Genomic DNA, 9,428 nt, shown 5'->3' on the forward strand with positions numbered 1-9,428 from the left:
CAGGACAATAGAAAGGTAACTAAGACAGGGAATTGGGGACATGATTTAAAAACCAGTATAATCTCCATTCTGAAATCAGACCAAAAAATAGCACTTTAGACATTCACAAAAACTCCACTTCAGAATCCGGTCGGCCGGTTGGTGCGGTCTCCATCACAGCGGTGATGACTGCTCCTGTGGCAGCTGCAGCTCCCTCCCTTCCAACCCTTCCCACCAGGTCCCAGAGTTCTCCCATCATGGCTCTATTCACTGCAGCAGCCCGGCTCTTAGGAGCCAAGAACTCATCCTGCCTCGTCCTTGCTGCCTGGCACGCCAGTGCTTCTTCCATGAATTTGAAAGATTTACGGATCAATCTGACACCTAAGGAGCAGGCCAGAATCCAGACCTTCAGACAGCAACATGGGAAGGCAGTGGTGGGCCAAATCACGGTGGGCATGATGTACGGTGAGGGCATCGGTTTCCAAGGCTATAGCATCCCTGAATGCTAAATACTGCTGCTGAAGTCTAAGGGTGGGGAAGAACCCCTTCCTGAGGGCTTATTTTGGCTGCTGGTAACTGGACAGATGCCCACAGAGGAACAGGTATCTTGGCTCTCACAAGAATGGGTGAAAAGGGCAGCTCCACCTTCTTACGTGGCCACCATGCTGGACAATTTTCCGGCCAAACAGCACCCCATGTCTCAGCTCAGGGCAGCCATCACAGTCCTCAACAGTGAAAGCAACTTCACCCAGGGAATATGCAGAGGGAATGAACTGAACCAAGTACTGGAAGCTCAACTATGAAGACTGCATGGCCCTCATTGCCAAGCTACCGTGTGTTGCAGCAAAGATCTCCTGGAATCTGTACCCAGAGGGCAGTAGTTATTGGGGCCATTGACTCTAAGCTGGACTGGTCCCACAATTTTACCAACTTGTTAGGCTACACGGACCCTCAGTTCACCGAGCTCATGCATAGCCATTTGATGGCGATGTACCTCGCCATCCACAGTGACCATAAGGGTGGTAATGTTAAGTGCCCATACAAGCCACTTGGAGGGAAGCACCCTTTCAAACCCTTACTTGTCCTTTACAACAGCCCTGAATGGGCTGGCGGGACCTCTGCATGGACTAGCAAATCAGGAGGTGCTTGTCTAGCTGACACAGCTACAGAAGGAAGTTGGCAAAGATGTGTCAGATGAGAAGTTACGAAACTACATCTGGAACACACTCAACTCAGGATGGGTTGTCCCAGGATATGGTCGTGCAGTACTAAGGAAGACTGTCCCACCATATTCCTGTCGGCGAGAGTTTGCTCTGAAACAGCTGCCTAAGGATCCCGTGTTTAAGCTGGTTGCTCAGCTGTACAAGATATCCTCTTAGAGCAAGGGAAGGCTAGAACCCTTGGCCCAGCATAGATGCTCATGGTGGGGTGCTGCTCCAGTACTACGGCATGATGGAGATGAACTACTGCACAGTCCTGTTTGGAGGGCACTGGGTGTGCTGGCCCAGCTAACCTGGAGCAGAGACCTAGGCTTCCCTCTAGAAAGACCGAAGTCCTTCAAGGCATGGATGGTCTGATGAAGTTTGTGGATACTAAGTCAGGGTAAAATGGGAGATTGGGGGGGAAACCGACTATAAGAAAATGAAATGAGTAAGCTTAAAAATAAAGTATAATTTTGTTTTGTTTCAGGGGCCTTTAAGACAAGATTAAACTGTATCTGAGTCACTGAAGATACATTTGAAGTTAAAATGTAAATTAAGACGTGAAAGACTTGAAAGATCCCTTCTCCCCTCACCAGCTTACCTCCCGCTCCTGGTGTGAGCTGCCAGCCAGCTATAGGATGACTGGGACTGATGCATGTGCTCAGGGTTAGCTCTGGATACCCATCTCTAGAGCAAGAGTCTGCTCTTTATAGGTCAAAGCAGGTTACAGAAAAGCTCCAGTTACACAGTGAAGCCTTGGTTTCTACTCTGCCGTCCCTAAATCATTTAGGCCAGATACAGGCCCCCTTATCTTCATAGAAATCATGTTAGATGGCTAAATATTTCAGTGCTGTGGTCAGTCTATAAAATAACGTGTGCGTCAGGGGCATGCTTTTCAGCTGATGGGCTTTGGGAAGTGACTGGATCATGAGGAATCTAATTTCATCAATGGATTAATCCTTCGATGCCATCATAGCTGAATGTCTTAAGAGGAGGTGGGTCCTGGCTGAAGAAGGTAGTTAGGGTTTTATTCCTGTGAAGGAACACCATGATCACAGCAACTCTTATAAAGGAAAATCTTTAATTGGGGCTGGCTTACAGTTCAGAGGATGAGTCCATCATCATGACGGCAGGAAACATGGCGGCACACAGACAGACAAGGTGCTAGAGAGGCAGCTCAGAGTTCTACATCCAGATCAACAGGCAACAGTAAGAGAAAGTGACACTGGCCCTGGCTTGAGCATTTGAAACCTCAAAGCTCACACCCACAGTGACACACCTCCTCCAATAAGGCTACACCTATTCCAACAAGGTCACACCTCCTAGTGGTGTCACTCCCTAGTGACCGAACATTTAAACACATGAGTTTATAGAGGCCATTTCTATTCAAGCCACCGCAGCAGGACACTGTCTACTTTTGGAAGACAGGTCTTGTCCTTGAACCCTTTCTGTGTCTCTGCTTCCTGGATGCAATGCTTAGAGCAGCTTTCTCTGCAATACTTTTCTGCCATGATGCTGTCTCATGTGCCATGGAAACAGAAGCAACAATAGTTGTATATTGAAATCTCTGAGCCTTGAGCCAACAGCTCTTTCTTTAAATTTGTTTAGTCAAGTGTGTTGTCACCGGGATGTAAAGTGCCCAGCACACTGCATTTATCTATAAGGGTGCTTGCAGAAGAACTTCCTAGTTGACTTGAGGATAGGCTGTCTCGCCAAGCTGTGAGGGCATCTTCTCATCATTTGAGGGCCCCAAGCAGAGCAAAGAGAGAAGGGAAGAGTGACTTCACTTAGTTTGCACTGAGACGTCTCCCTTCTTCTTTCCTTGGACTTTGGTGTTTCTTGTTCTTAGACTTTGTGAACTTGCACTGGATCATGTGACTGGCTTTCCATGTTCTCCAGTTTGAAATGGTAAATTATGGGACCCTAGGTTTCTTAAACCAAAACCAGCTAATTTCCATAATATACTCCTTCACCTGCCCTACATGTATATCAGTTGAGAACTAGGGAATAAATCATGAATGAACCCTCCTCATTGTTGAAGGCTGTGCAGATGCTTTAAAAGATGAGGTAGATCCTATTGGTTTCCATGTGTGTTTTTCTATTAGTTCTGTTGCTCTGCAGAATCCTGGTAAGACCCCTTAGCTAGGTAGCTAGCTAGCATGCTTGCTTCCTTGTTATATTAGTTGTTTTGGTGGTAGGAAATTTCATTTCTTCTAACTTGGAAAAAATAAATACCCTCCCCTCAGGGCACAGAAGAGGTAGAAAGATTGTAAGAGCTAAAGGGAACAGATGATGCCAAGAAAACAGCGTCTTCCTGACAAGACAGGACTCATAACGTGAATTCAGAGACTGGGCAGTACGAATAAGGCCTGCACAGATGGGATTCCAGCTCTGAGAGTCAGACATAGGCACAAGCTCCCATCCCCAACCAAAAACGTATCTCCCATTAACAACCACTCTCAAAGGGAAAAGAAGTTTCTTCAAGCAAGTCTCACTGGGCAAACACCACACTTGAGGGCAGGCCCCATATACAGCAGTAATGGCCAGCACAAAATGAACTGAAGGGTGTTTTAAAGGGATTTTTGTTCCATATTTCTTTCTTTGGGGATTTTTTAACCTCACTAGTTTTTTCGCTTGTACATTTTGTTTTCCAATTTTGTCTTTTCACGGGATTCGTTTGTGTGTGTTTCTGCATGCATTTCTCATGCTTGCTTTCTTTTCTTCTGATTCATTAGTTGGTTCATTTTGTTTTAACCTTGTTTGTTCGTCTTTTTTATTTGCCTGCTTGTTTTCTTAAGAGAGAGACAAAATAAAGGATGAGTTGTGACGGTGGGGATGTAAGGAGAATCGAGAAGGAGATGGGGGAGGCGAAATCATGATTAGAATACATAGAAAATAACTTTATTTTCAATAAAAATTCTAAAATTCATAATAAAATTTATGACTTAAAGAAATGCATAAAAACATTAGTAGTGAATGAAACCCTGCTTTCTCAATAATTAAAACACTTTAGATTTTACACAAGTATAGGAAAAGACATTGATGAAGCAGAATATAGGAACTAGATTGATATATCTACACACATATATATACTCATATGTATATGTATATGCATATGTACATATCTATATATTTTAATATAAAACATGAAGATAGAACATTACTATGCTAGGATATTTCTACATGTAACAATATTGAATTTTTTAGGGTATAACATTGAATTAGTTATTAAATTATAAAAAAGTAGGTTTAATCCACTTGGGTGGAACTTATTTTTATGAAAGATGCAAGACATTTTTAGGTTTATTGCTTTTAGTTTTAGACCATCTAGAATAGTGTTCTACAACTGAGAGAGAGAAGGCTTATAAGCATGCTTCTAAACCATCTTGGCACTTTTGCCTCTGCATAAGCATATAGCACCAAAACCCAAATCTTCCAATATGAGGAGGCTGACAAACAGTATTATAGAACATTAATGATTGTGATGGTTTGTATATGATTGGCCCAGGAAGTGACCCTATTAGGAGGTGTGGCCTTGTTGGAGTAGGTGTGTCACTGTGGGTGTAGGCTTAAGAGCCTCACCCTAGTTGCCTTGAAGTCAGTCTTCTACTAGCAGCCTTCAGATAAAGGTGTAGAACTCTCAGCTCCTCCCTCGCCATATCTGCCTGGATGCTGCCATGTTTCTGCATTGATGACAATGGACTGAATCTCTGAGTCTGTAAGCCAGCCCCAATTAAATGTTGTATTTTATAAAACTTACATTGGTCATGGTGTCTGTTCACAGCAATGAAACCCTAACTAAGACAATGATATTGTCAGTTTATATCATAAATTTAAACTCATGCATATGTATATATCTGTCCTTATCAGTTGGAAAGCATAAACAAAAAGAAAAAGGGAGAAAGACAAATAATCACTTGGTAAGCAAATTACAAATAAATGGCTATTATTACATGAAGAAATGTCATTCCAAACACAAAACAATACAACTTCAGAAAAGCAAGGTTTATTGTAGCCTGTCAAAGTAATAGCCATAATGATGATAGACTATGACAAGACTGTCATTCCTGCTAGAAATATAAATTCTTCCACTCTCTCCATGAGATAGTCTATTCACAGTTTGAAAACTTTAGTGTATATGTGTTTTAATGTACTGCTTCTATTTATTCTAAAGGAATTGTAGTATAAAAAGTTACAGTATAACAAAATTGTGCTGTATAAAGATATTCCTAATATACTGATCATAATTAAAAATAAATGTGATACCTAGTGTGGTGGTTTGAATAAGAATGACCCCTATGGGCTCCTATATTTGAAAGCTTAGTCATCAGGGAATGGCACTACTTGAGAAGGATGAGGAGATATGGCCATGTTGGAGTAGGTGTGGCCTTATGGGAGTCAGTTTGGCCTACAGGAAGGAAGCGTGTCACCGTGGGTGGGATTTCAGGTTTCAAAAGCCCACATCAAGTGCTGTGTTGCTGTCTTTCTGCTGCCTTTGTTTTTGGATGTAAAACTCTCAGCTACTCATCTCGCGTCATGTCTGCGCTTCCTTACTCTCACCAGGCAAACACCAATTAAATGTTTTATAAGAGTTCATGATATGAAGTGGACATTTCTGCTTTCTTTGGGGACTCAGTTGTACTAGAAACTGTACATTTCTAGAAACCGTCTTATGAGAAAATGTTTTGCTGAAGTAGGCACATGAGAGAATGTGCTTTACGAGAACCAGCACGTGGTATTTTTTCTGGAAGCTGCCTGAGAAAATGGCATGTGATGTTTTGCTAGAGAGAATGCTTGAAAGAATATGTGTCTGGAAAGGGTATAAGGATAACCCAACAAACAGTGGAAGACACTGTGGCATCGGTTTGCCTTGCCACTCTTTGCCGGTCTTCATTGAGCTTTGCTGACGCTGATCTTTGTTAACGATGCTGAGGCATTGGTTCACCTTGCCACCTTTTGCTGATCATCATTTGACATGATTTTGTAGAGAAAAAACACCAAAGAACTTCTCATGACATTCTGGAGGCTTCTTGCTGCTTCTGTGGACTTGGGCTGATTGGCAGAGCCTTGAGGTTTCTCCTGGGTTGAACTGCTGTTGCTGATTCATGAATGGAGTTTACAAGTAGATGGAGCTACTGCTGCTGACTCCTGTGAACTGAACTGCTGATATCCTGACAATGAAGATTGGAATCACCCCCAAAGAATGATTTCTAAACAGGTCCACATCACCCTTTGTCCTATTCATCTTTTCTTTTCTACTACCTCTGGTGGGTGGTGGGCTAGAAGGGAGGTTAAAGCATTTAAAAACCCTTATTAAAGTAAGTTTTTTTTTTAAAAAAAATCTAAGCTTACAGTGAGGTTTCTTCACAGCAATCAAACATTAGTTAAGACATCTAGTGAGTTAGTGGAGAATTGAGATGTAAGGCATGGGTGATCTTCAAGACACCAGTTATCTTCAAAGCTGAGTACTGTGTAGACTTCTTTAAAGATGAGGTAGATACTATTGACGCAGATGTTTTGCTAACAATGCTGGATGTGGTGACACATGCCTATTAACCCAGCATTCAGAAAGCAGAGGCAGGAAACCACTGAAAGTCTGAAGTTAGTCTAATATACACCTAAAATTACAGAGTAAGTCCTTGTCTCAGAAAAATAATAATAAAATAAATAATTATGGCTATAGTTACAAAAGAAGGAAGATGCTCTAATACTTTAAAATAAAATTAAAGGCTGAAAGGCTATATGCCAAGCTGTTAAATGTTAGAAAGATTTATAGTTTTTAAAATTGTACCTTTCCTGTTCTGTTGCTTTAATTTAGTAACTAAATACATCAGGGATATATCTTTTCAAAGTGAAATATAAGGAAAACAAAGCCTTTGTCAGAAGAGCAGCTTTGTTTTGTATGTAGGATGATGAGTCTTTACCTTGCCATGAATTGTGATATAGACAGAAACCCAGGGCCAACTTTCTAGCTACTTGTGAAAACAGAAGAGGTCACTAACTTATGGGAATATCTCATGTTGTCTAGTTCATCAATAGCCACAGAACCACTGCCTAACCATTTCACATCCTGTCTTCTGAAGAGTCCACATGCAATGAAACCACTAAAGACAACCTTAACAGATCGCCTGTCTGAAGGTCTGTGAGGCATGCATGTGACACTAGGGTGTGTCAGGGGCTGTCCACTGTGTAGTCTGTCTGAAATTAGTCACCATCAGCAGAAGAAAGGCTCAGCCACCTAACCTATATCAGTGGACCACATTGCTATGGGTACACTAGGCTTAGTACCAGGAAGTCCAATGACATCAGGCCCTGTTAGCAAGAATTCAACATAGAGTTAATAGTTCACACAGTACTTCAAGGCTACAGAGCCAAAAATCGCTCAGTGATAGTTCTCCCACCACCAAATACACACACACACACACACACACACACACACACACACACACACACATACACACAAGTCCACCAGAAGATGCCCTGTCTTTCTTCTGTTTAATTTCAGAGTCTTGTCTGCAGTCACAGTTGTACCCACCAGGGAGAAGTGGTGTGGGTTGTCAGTTCAGAGCCAGGTCCTGACAGGCCCACTGCAGGGGGGGACATGGGGTGGGATCTTGAGCAAAGGTTTCATAGAGAAGTAGCATTGGATCAGTTCCTCCTATCAGTTCCTAGTGTACTTGTGAGAGGGGATGCAGCTGTGCTTGGGCTGAGAAAGCCACGTGGCCATGGCCTGCCCATCTTTGGGAAGAGAACTAAGCTGGGGCATGTGAGTGCTGCCTGCCCTGGGCTTCTCTTAATTCCCCAGGGATGTCACTTCTGAAGAAGAATGGAAGGGGCATTCAACCAATAGCAGCAATTGTCTCTTCCAAGCATGACCCTCTTCAACCAAGATGAGTCTTGAACTTGTGGTCTGTCTTCTAGTCATGCCCATTGGGTCTGGGGCCATGTGGTTTTCTATTTAGAAAGGTGATCTGAGCTGCTCATGGAAACGTTTCTATAAGCTTACTATTTATATGACCTTAAAAAGTCACTCAACCACCTTATCCTTATAAAGCAGAAGCCAGGAGTACTTATTGCAAGCTCTCTATGGAGTGTTTGTGATCATTAAGGGAATACCTGTGTTGTGTTAATATGGAACAGTCCCATCAGCTCCTGTAAGAACACTTGGTTCTCCAATGGTGGGACTGTTTGGGAAGTTGTGGAATCTTTGGGACTCTAACCTTAGCTAGCAGATGTGTCCCTAGAAGAGGGTCTGTATAGGTAATATCCATATCCAGCCCTGGCTGTCTCTGCTGATCTGCAAAGCATGAATAAGCCATGTTCCAGGCACCTGTCTACCACCCTAGACCAAGCAGCTTCGTGTGCATTCCTACCATGATAGCGTTTTCAGAGACCATACACCAAAGGAATCCTTCCTTTATCTCCATGGGGTGCCCTGCCGCAGTGATAAAACAACCTGTAAAACATTAAGTGCCTGCTGAATGCCTGGCTTTACTCAACGTGGTAGCTTTTATGTGACTGCGTGAGCTTCCTGAGATCGGCAATGCTGCGGAGACTTCACGGTAGACCAGAGGGAAGCCTGGACCACGCTTGTGTCCCCAGAGGCCCAGATGTCCAGCTAAAATGTCTAACCCATAGGGCTCGCTATCACCCCATATTTCTTTTAAATATTAAGCCAGAAAAGGCTCTATGAGGTGCTTTCTGTTACACATTTGCCCAAGATGTCCTTTTTAATGTAATTAAATCACACTGATATAACGGGGGAAATATGTTGTCTCATACAAAGAATGGCATTTAAGTGCCTTGCCCTCTGAAATTTGTTCTTAAACTCTCTCTGTTCTCCAAGGCTCTAGGGAATGTCTCTGCACATCTCCTCCTGTAGGACCAGAGGCTGCTGCTCAGGGAAAGACAGGAGCGGAGAAGCACTAGGCAGTGCACTTGGGGTGGGATGTTCACTAGGAACAAAATTAGGGTTCATGGGTTCATGAAGAAAACTTACGGTGCAGAGTATGGGATTCATAGGAAATAAGGGAAAGGTTACATTGATTTGAATCGTGTGTGTGTGTGTGTGTGTGTGTGTGTGTGTTTACATGTGTTCAGGTATACAAGTGTGTATAGGGACAGGGCTGTATAAATATGTTGGCCTGCCAGCCTTGGGTGTTGTTCCTCAGTGCTCTCCATCCTGGTTTTGAAACACTGTCTCTCCCTGGCCTAGAAGTCACCAGTTAAGCTAGGCTGACAGAAAGC

At 42.9% G+C, this 9,428-nt stretch overlaps 1 pseudogene; it reads left to right on the forward strand.

Annotated features, from left to right (window-relative positions):
- The first annotated feature begins 236 nt into the window (after window positions 1-236).
- LOC127666950 (citrate synthase, mitochondrial-like) lies at window positions 237-1,585 on the forward strand (annotated as a pseudogene).
- Window positions 1,586-9,428: the final 7,843 nt, after the last annotated feature.

The sequence above is a fragment of the Apodemus sylvaticus genome, chromosome 16 (assembly GCF_947179515.1).
Source record: "Apodemus sylvaticus chromosome 16, mApoSyl1.1, whole genome shotgun sequence".
NCBI classification, from domain to species: Eukaryota; Metazoa; Chordata; class Mammalia; order Rodentia; family Muridae; genus Apodemus; species Apodemus sylvaticus.